General features: G+C 39.6%; 1 protein-coding gene and 1 pseudogene across 7 annotated transcripts in view; both read right to left on the bottom strand.

Annotated features, from left to right (window-relative positions):
* Positions 1–10,000, bottom strand: part of mtgo (miles to go) — a 520,265-nt gene that overhangs the window by 164,669 nt on the left and 345,596 nt on the right. The window lies entirely within an intron of this gene.
* Positions 1–10,000, bottom strand: part of LOC136849288 (POU domain, class 4, transcription factor 1-like) — a 52,400-nt pseudogene that overhangs the window by 4,986 nt on the left and 37,414 nt on the right.

Here is a 10,000-nt window from a genome sequence, read left to right as displayed (position 1 = left end):
TCAATATTATTATTAACTGTAATTCCACTCTCTCTCTGATTATCGTTTTTAAAGTTTTTAAAATAAACATCTTGTCTAAAACCCATCCACGCACTCGTAAGGCCATGCCCTGCCATCTATAGACGCCCATACAGAGGGCTCCGGTGAGAGACCATTATCCGTGCGGAAAGGAGCTGCGATTTCGCTTCCCTTCCCTCTCTCTCTCCCTCTCGGGACTTCGTGTGTCCTGTTGTAACGTAATTGATAACTTTGGTAGACAAGGGTCACTCGTTACTTTTAACTGTTTAATTCTGTAGTAAATGTGTCTGAGTTATCTGAACAGTGTATTTTACTGAGTGTACATACGTAATGGCGCCTGATTAAAGACATGAAGCATTTGGTACCAAGGTATTGTAACATATATAATTATTGGTTTTTGGTGCACTAAAAATAATATTTACAGTGATTGTACGTAAAGATACTTTTTTCCCTTTTAATACTTTTTCCATGTTATATGTTTTATGCTTTATCTTTTGAAGAATTTTACATATATGTGGTGTGTTTGCTATTGCCTTAATGCTTTGTTTTACATTATGATATTTAATTTTTGCAGAGTATACAGTATTTCTGTCTCTTTTGTATCCACATTTTTATATGATTGATTTAATTGCCTTATTTTGTTTAACACATGGGAATTAATTTACTTGTATTTCCTTTCAATCAACTTTTGTTAATTTAAATTTTACTTGAATAATTTTTTTTTATTAATTAATAAATTTCTGATTTAATTTTGACTGATGATTAATTCAGATTTAATCCAATTTTTTTTTTGTTTTCAAGTAATAATAAATTTCTCTGAGACTGTTAATGCCATGTATAATCTTTGAATTTAGAAATAAATTTTTGTATTTAACATTATTATATCAGTACCCACCAGTAATTTTTATTTGAATTAGAGATAGAGTGGTAAGTGAGATGTTTTCCTTCAAGTAATTGAAGTGAGCTCGAACAAGGGAAATAAAAATACTTAGACTTTTATAATGTTATTGGAGTGATGCCCTTTGATTTTACCTCACACCTCTTTGTACGAACTTATTTTGCTTTCTTTCATGATTGATAAGTTTTATAAGGGATCACTGTTGCCTTTAGAGAAATCACTCGTTTTGTATGTGTGATGAGGATTTTGTCTGGCTGTGATATAATTGAATAAATGGTAAGTGTGGTGATCAAATATCAAGCACTTAGATTTAATCTGAAGATCAGACACTGGGCACTTCATCACAATATATATATATATATATATATATATATATATATATATATATATATATATATATATATATATATATATATATATATATATATTTATGCATAAATATATATATATATATATATATATATATATATATGTATAAATATACTGTATATATATATATATATATATATATATATATATATATATATATATATATAATATATATATATATATATATATATATGACAAGCCCACTGCCCATCAATTAAAATGTGATTAAATGGAGATTTCCTCAAATGTCTAGTCGTCTCAAACGACAGTGCAGACCACCTTTCCCAGTGTCTGATTTCATCGCATAAACATACAAAAGGATTCTTACCATGTATAGACTACATCAGTTATGATTTTGCGGGATCCTATTTACATGACACGCTTTGAAACAGAGCGAGCGAGCGAGCGAGCGAGCACAGAAGGGTGGGGCAGGCGACGGGAGTTTTGGGAGGGGCAGTGAAGGTCAAGAGGGCTAGGGCAGAGATGGAGAGAAAGAGAGAGAAAGACGGAGAGATAGAGAGCTGACTCAACTGTCTGAGTCACCCTCACGCTTTGGAACGGGACTAGGGAGTCGTACATACAATCGTCATCCATCTCTCAGGGGACGGGCACACACACACACACACACACACACACACACACAGAGAGAGAGAGAGAGAGAGAGAGAGAGAGAGAGAGAGAGAGAGAGAGATACCGGACATCCGCTCGTGTGTGTTTATAAATTGGCTTTTACTTATGATTCATTCAGACCCGGGGGTGCTGCCACTTCATCAATTCCATCCCTTTGCATAAAAGTAGTGATGCATCAATACATCAGAACAGAAAGAAGTTTGAAGGTTTATATAACAAGTAGTAAGCAATGGCATACCAAAGTTAAAAGTACATAAAATAACAACGAGTCAGGTTTCAAAAGAAAGTTGAGCTGTAGATTAACAGGCATCGTACAAGCAACAATGTTAATTATATTCTAGAACATACAGATTATATGTAGACAAAATTTTGTACATCAAATGGACAGCATGATAAACAAAGCTTAGTATATCAAAGAGCACTGAATAGCAGCCTTTCAGACGATCGGCTTCTTCCACAGCCACCACCATCTTAACAAGACGGAGTCAAGGGTCTTATGGGAAGAGTATCATACCGGATGCAGTCGTGGACTTGCACTCTGCATCACCTTGCATCATGACTGACTTACCTGTGTGCGCGTGTGCAGTGCAACTGCCGATAGCTTACCTGAAATGACATAAACAAAAACATTAATTCTACAGTACAGCCTCACAGTCTGAGTACTATTATACATCGGCAAGTGTTCTTGAATGACTGTACACTAAAATTTAATGATTCAAATGCAAATGACAAACATTTTCGATTCCCTACAATGAACTCTACAATCCATGATCAAGTGTGGAGCCTTGAGTATTGATGAGAACGATTGTATCAAGAATCGAAGTGACTACAAAAGAAAGAAGCTATTCACAATAAGCTCTAGTTTCACCACTTATCAATACAGTTTGCTTTTCCCTGCCTCCACTACATAAATGACTACCCTTTATGTGTTCATTAATTTAAAGGATCTCTTTCTTTCGCACGTAGACACATTACCCGCAGTGAATTATTCTGTTGGCACCGAAGGAAAAAATGACTCAATCTCCTGAGTTCTAACCAAACTTTTAATTCTGGTTGGGTAACAAATTATTTGGAACTTAGTATTGGTAACAAATTATTTGGAACTTAGTATACAATTTCAGATCACCCTTTATATTTGGGGTGCGTAAAATTCCGCAGCAATGAAGTGATCAAGTGTTACTGCTTTTGGTAGGACCCTTTCCTATGTAGAGGGCGCATTAGCCCCACTCATGGCAATGCCATCATGTTAGTGTGCCCCGACTTGATGAGCTTCGCATATTACATATACTGTCCATGTATCCTACCTTTATCGGCCCTACGTGGCGCCAAGTGTGGTTTGACCAATCTTATCGCGCCTACAGTGTGTGACCTCTACCACTATTTCAAACTGTAAACTACAGAAGCTGCATTTCTGCTCATCTGTCTTCATTGACGCTTGCGAGCACCTTTCTGTGCCACATCCTTTAAGTTCTTCGTCCGACAAACTTGAGTGGACATTCCAATCCTGGACCTCGTCTTTCAATATTGGTAAGAGCACTTCATTTATCTAAACAATTTTCCTGCTACTTATGCAGTCAATCCAGCTAAATGTAAAAGAACAATATACGAATAACCAATAACTACAACCCTCCTCAAGAAACAATCCCGACGATAGATAGCACTAATGCACAATGGAGAGGCCACAGCTAAATAAATATGTGAAAGAATGCAGCTGCAATGGCTTGAGGTTAACGGCTCAAAGACCCGGCAGAATGAACGACGATTCCATCCACTGATCAACCATTTCTTGAATTATCTCGGAAAAAAAAACTCTGCTTCACAATCACAATTCCCACGTACCGAATTCATCGATGGCAACGCCTTACTGCGAGACATGAATACTGACAAAGGGTTTCCAAATAACCTTAGAAGCAAGCAAGGCGTGACAAGGACAACCCGAGGGCTAACAAGAGCCGTCAAAGGCCAAAGGCATCTTGCAAAATACTTGAGAAAACATGAACAGCTTCATTTTCTTAAAATTCAACATAAATTGTTAAAATAAAGGACAATTAACGGGTATAATAACTCTCAAATTTACTTTCCACCTCCTGGAAGTAACATCAAAACATGCAGACGTCGTGAAACTGGCGGAAGTGTTCGGTTATGTATGTCCTATAGCTTAGCATATTTAAAACATCAGCAACAATCTCATAGCTTAGCATATTTAAAACATCAGCAACAATCTCAAACATAGAAAAATAAAGTTTTTATAACAAGCATGCACGAAAAAAATCCCTATTATCTTTCAGTTTCGAAACTTAATTTGTAAAGCCGCTCCCTAAAGCCGTTACCACTTTAATGGTAACTTATGAATGGTGTTACAAATATAACAATACCCAAAAGCTCGTTAGGAATCAATCTCGAAATTTAAAGGACACGAAAAAGAAGGCATTACTGTCCTTTAAAGGAACCTCAATAAAGTACTTGGAGCAGGTTTGAAAACTCAGAAAAACGAAAAACACATGGCTCATATACACGAGGACTTGGGGTAACTCTGCAAGTTGAAACCAACCTACAGCAGAGGTGTGCAATCCACAAGGTAAAAATTGTTGCAAAATTTGAGAACAACATACTTTATAGGAAAATATAGGAAACAGTAATAAATATAAAAATGCCATTCTATTTTCAGGGCAAGGGGAATCAGTAAGGCCTTACTAATTTAGATCTGAAAAGAACGTTTTTTGGGACGTTATAAAAATAAATCTATATTTCTTCGACAGCAGATCATTCCGACATTAAACACAATCGAGGATACAATCATGTCTCCTGTTCGAGTTAACTGAAAGACCCAGGTTTATTTGGGTAAGAACTGTGAGATGAGTGGAAATTCGTAAAAGTGAAAGCACAAGAAGGCAAGAAGCTGGGTACAGCAATGATGACAATGACGATGAAACAAGAAACCGGATAAAAAATACTCTTTATTCTGCATTTGCTCACGGGTAACATTAGTAGGCATTCGTAAAACTGGTTGAATAAAGCAATTCAGGACATTAGGCAACAAATTACGCTGGGATCACGTTAACGAACCTCATAAGACAACCCACAACACAATATTGTCTTCCGAGATCGAAGTGGCTTTGAGTACCGGGTATTCTTTCTTTTTCGCTTTTCCTCATGATGAATGAAAACGCTGACCTGAAACAAGCTTAAAGCCTAATGCCACCTAATGCCTCCCGTCCACAACATTTTCTGAAGTCTTTCAGGCTGAGTCCGGGTGACGCTGTCGTAGCTGAGCATTCATCTCATCACCACAGACAGCTCAAGTGGACAGCCGCAACAACTTGCTCTTCACCATGGTCCTCGTCAAGAAATGTGGCTCTTCTTGTAGCCTACCTGCAAGTCCTTCCTTCATATCTGATGAAATGAAGCAGGACAAAGAAGCCACCCCAGGATCACATTCTTCATCGTACGGGACTTCAAGGGACAAACAGGATATCGCTAAGGACCAAAGCTGGGTCGGAGGCGGCCTCTAAAATAGGCCTATCACAAATATGACGGTTCCAAAATGGTATACATTGTGTCAGACCGGCTTAGACTGGTATGAGAGAGAGAGAGAGAGAGAGAGAGAGAGAGAGAGAGAGAGAGAGAGAGAGAGAGAGAGAGAGAGAATCTCAACACATTAAGTACTGCTTGTAATCAATAACAGTTGCTGACTATCACATGAAAGCAAGCCCCCAACAGCTTTTTTCTTTATATGCGGAGGCGACTGTTTGCACCTGCTATTCACATACTATATGAACTTACATGTTACTTATTGTCGGCTTATCCAGGTCCCGCACCACTTCCAAAGCGCTCGCAGGACCTCCATTATCAAATCAATAGTTTATTCATCAGATGTATTTGCTCACACTGTTTATTCCACATTCACTGTTTGATATTCCATATCATAGCATTGATAAAACAAAACGGTTTTAAGTTGCTTTTTGAAAGACTTCAAATCCTCAATCTGCCTCAGCCCAAGAGGAAGCTTGTTATATAATCTAGGAGCTGCGTACTGAAAGGCTCTGGAGCCACAGACTGAGGAAAAACGCGGCTCTACCAACTTGAAACCATCTGTAACTAGTCTCGTGTCAGGTCGATTTATTGGTCCTATAATCTGTAATAGGTCCCTCAAATATCGAGAGAGCCGTTCTTAACAACTTGATGGGTCAAAACACATAACTTGAATATTATTCTGGCCTTCGCCGGAAGCCAGTGCAAATGAATTAAGACAGGGGTAATCCTGTCCCGCGAAGCATCACCTTTTATTAGTCTAGCAGCTCTGTTCATCATTTTCTTCAGTTTCTTGAGCTGTACATTGGGCAACTTACAATACACCGAATTACAATAATCCAGGCGGTTTATCACACAGTTGATGACAAGATTCTTAACAGAGCTCCCATCAAGATATTTCCTCACAAAGGCTATATTCTTGAGATGATATCCACCGACTTTTACGATATTCTTAGTTTGTGAACTAAGTGTCAAATTACAATCCAAGTACAGCCCGAGATCACGGACCCTATTACAGACAACTGAACCCAATTTTCATTTATATACACTTGATTAACACCTAAACTCCTTAAGTTGCTTTCCCTACCAACTATCACAAGTTCAGTCTTTTTTTTTTCATTCAAATTCAACTGTTTCAAAGTCATCCATTGTTTAATATTCGACAGAAATTCCTTTAATTTCCTATTTGTATCCTCAATATTTGTAACAATGAAATAGAATTGCGTGTCATCGGCAAACATTTAAACCCTACTCCAAGATTATGTAGTATATTAGACAAACTAATTGTAGAGATGCAAAATAGTACAGGGCCAAGCACATTCATGCTTGTCTTACTTATAATTAACAGACTTCAACCCCCATGTGACATCTTCCACTCAGACACCACTAAAGCATTGCAGGTCAAAATACATGCACGTCAAGAAAGATGCACCACTAAAGCTCTGCAGATCAAGATAGATGCACCACTAAAGCATTGCGGGTCAAGACAGACGCACCAGTAAAGCACTGCGGGTCAAGAAAGATGCACCACAAAAGCATTGCGGGTCAAGACAGACGCACCAGTAAAGCACTGTGGGTCAAAGATGCACCACTAAAGCATTACAGGTCAAGGCAGATGCACCACTAAAGCATTACAGGTCAAGGCAGTGCACCACTAAAGCATTGCGGGTCAAGAAAGATGTACCCCTAAAGCATTGCAGGTCAAGAAAGATCCACCACTAAAGCATTGTGGGTCATGGCAGACGCACCACTAAAGCATTGCGGGTCAAAGCATATGCAACAGTAAAGCACTGCGGGTCAAGAAGCATTGCAGGTCAAGGCAAATGCACCACTAAAGCATTGCTGGTCAAGGCAGACGTGCCACTAAAGCATAGCGGGTCAAGGCAGATGCACCACTAAAGCATTGCGGGTCAAGACAGATGCACAACTAAAGCATTGCGGGTCAAGATAGACGCACAACTAAAGCATTGCGGGTCAAGGCAGACGCACCACTAAAGGGTAAAGAGATGCAGACATTAAGGGTCAAGAAAGATGCACCACTAAAGCATTGTGGGTCAAGGGTCAAGGCAGATGAACCAGTAAAGCGCTGCGGGTCAAGAAAGATGCACCACTAAAGCATTACCAGTCAAGAGCAGATGCACCACTAAAGTGTGGGTCAATCAAGATGCGCATTAAGGGTCAACTAAAGCATTGCAGATGCACCACACTAAAGCATTAAGGGTCAAGACAGAAGTGCACTAAAGCACAGATAAAAGCATTAAGGGTTAAGACAGATGCACCACTAAAGCATTAAGGGTTAAGACAAATGCACCACTAAAGCATTGTCAAGGATGTAAAGCATTAAGGGTCAAGGATGCAGATAAACCAGATAAACTAAAGTGCTGGTCAAGACAGGTCAGTAAAGCAAGATGCACCACAAAAGCATTAAGGGTCAAGAAAGATGCACCACTAAAGCATTACAGGTCAAGGTGCAACTAAAGCATTACAGGTCATGCACCACTAAAGCATTAAGAAAGATGTACCCTAAAGATTGCAAGATGATCCACCACTAAAGCATTGTGGGTCAGGCAGACAACTAAAGACAGATGCACCACTTGCAGGTCAAGGCAAATTAAAGCATTGGGTCAAGGCAGACACTAAAGCACCACTAAAGCATTAAGGGTCAAGACAGAAGCACCACTAAAGCATTGCGGGTCAAGGCAGATGCACCACTAAAGCATTGCGGGTCAAGGCAGATGCACCACTAAAGCATTAAGGGTAAAGGCAGATGCACCACTAAAGCATTAAGGGTCAAGACAGATGCACCACTAAAGCATTGTGGGTCAAGGGTCAAGGCAGATGAACCAGTAAAGCGCTGCGGGTCAAGAAAGATGCACCACTAAAGCATTACGGGTCAAGAGAGATGCACCACTAAAGCACTGTGGGTCAATCATAGATGCACCACTAAAGCATTAAGGGTCAAGAAAGATGTACCACTAAAGCATTGCGGGTCAAGACAGATGCACCACTTAAGCATTAAGGGTCTAGACAGAAGCACCACTAAAGCATTAAGGGTCAAGACAGATGCACCACTAAAGCATTAAGGGTCAAGACAGATGCACCACTAAAGCATTAAGGGTTAAGACAGATGCACCACTAAAGCATTAAGGGTCAAGACAGATGCACCACTAAAGCACTAAGGGTCAAGACAGATGCACCACTAAAGCATTAAGACAGTCAAGGGATGCACCACTAAAGCATTAAGGGTCAAGACAGATGCACCACTAAAGCACTAAGGGTCAAGAAAGATGCACCACTAAAGCATTAAGGGTCAAGACAGATGCACCAATAAAGCATTAAGGGTCAAGACAGATGCACCACTAAAGCATTTAGGGTCAAGACAGATGCACCATTAAAGCATTAAGGGTCAAGAACAGATAACCACTAAAGGGGTCAAGACAGATGCACCACTAAAGATGCACCACTAAAGCATTAAGGGTTAAGACAGATGCAAGATGCAGACAGATGCACTAAAAGCATTAAGGGATCAAGACAGATGCACCACTAAAGCATTAAGGGTCAAGACAGATGCACCATTAAAGCATTAAGGGTCAAGACAGATGCACCACTAAAGCACTAAGGGTCTAGACAGAAGCACCACTAAAGCATTAAGGGTTAACCAAGATGCAGCACTAAGGCATTAAGGGTCAAGACAGATGCACCACTAAAGCATTAAGGGTCAAGACAGATGCACCACTAAAGCATTAAGGGTCAAGATAGATGCACCACTAAAGCATTAAGGGTCAAGATAGATGCACCACTAAAGCATTAAGGGTCGAGACAGATGCACCACTAAAGCATTAAAGGTCAATCAAGATGCACCACTAAAGCATTAAGGGTCAAGACAGATGCACCACTAAAGCATTAAGGGTCAAGACAGATGCACCACTAAAGCATTAAGGGTCAAGACAGATGCACCACTAAAGCATTAAGGGTCAAGACAGATGCACCACTAAAGCATTAAGATCAATACAGATGCACCACTAAAGCATTAAAGGTCAATAAAGATGCACCACTAAAGCATTAAGGGTCAATTAAGATGCACCACTAAAGCACTAAGGGTCTAGACAGAAGCACCACTAAAGCATTAAGGGTCAATTAAGATGCACCACTAAAGCATTAAGGGTATAGACAGAAGCACCACTAAAGCATTAAGGGTCTACACAGAAGCACCACTAAAGCATTAAGGGTCAATCAAGATGCACCACTAAAGCATTAAGGGTCAAGACAGAAGCACCACTAAAGCATTAAGGGTCTAGACAGAAGCACCACTAAAGCATTAAGGGTCAATCAAGATGCACCACTAAAACATTAAGGGTCTAGACAGAAGCACCACTAAAGCATTAAGGGTCAATCAAGATGCACCACTAAAGCATTAAGGGTCAAGACAGATGGTTGGAAAAAAAATTATGAAAACAATTTTCCAGCTCTGGGCAGGAGACCTGTCAATCTATCAAGTTCAATACAAACGCTTTCCTAGCATTATTGGCGACAGACTAAAAAGCTGAGACGTGT

Source organism: Macrobrachium rosenbergii, chromosome 2, assembly GCF_040412425.1.
Source record: "Macrobrachium rosenbergii isolate ZJJX-2024 chromosome 2, ASM4041242v1, whole genome shotgun sequence".
NCBI lineage: Eukaryota > Metazoa > Arthropoda > Malacostraca > Decapoda > Palaemonidae > Macrobrachium > Macrobrachium rosenbergii.
The sequence above is the reverse complement of the archived record's forward strand: the minus strand, read 5'-3'. Positions and strand labels throughout refer to the sequence as shown.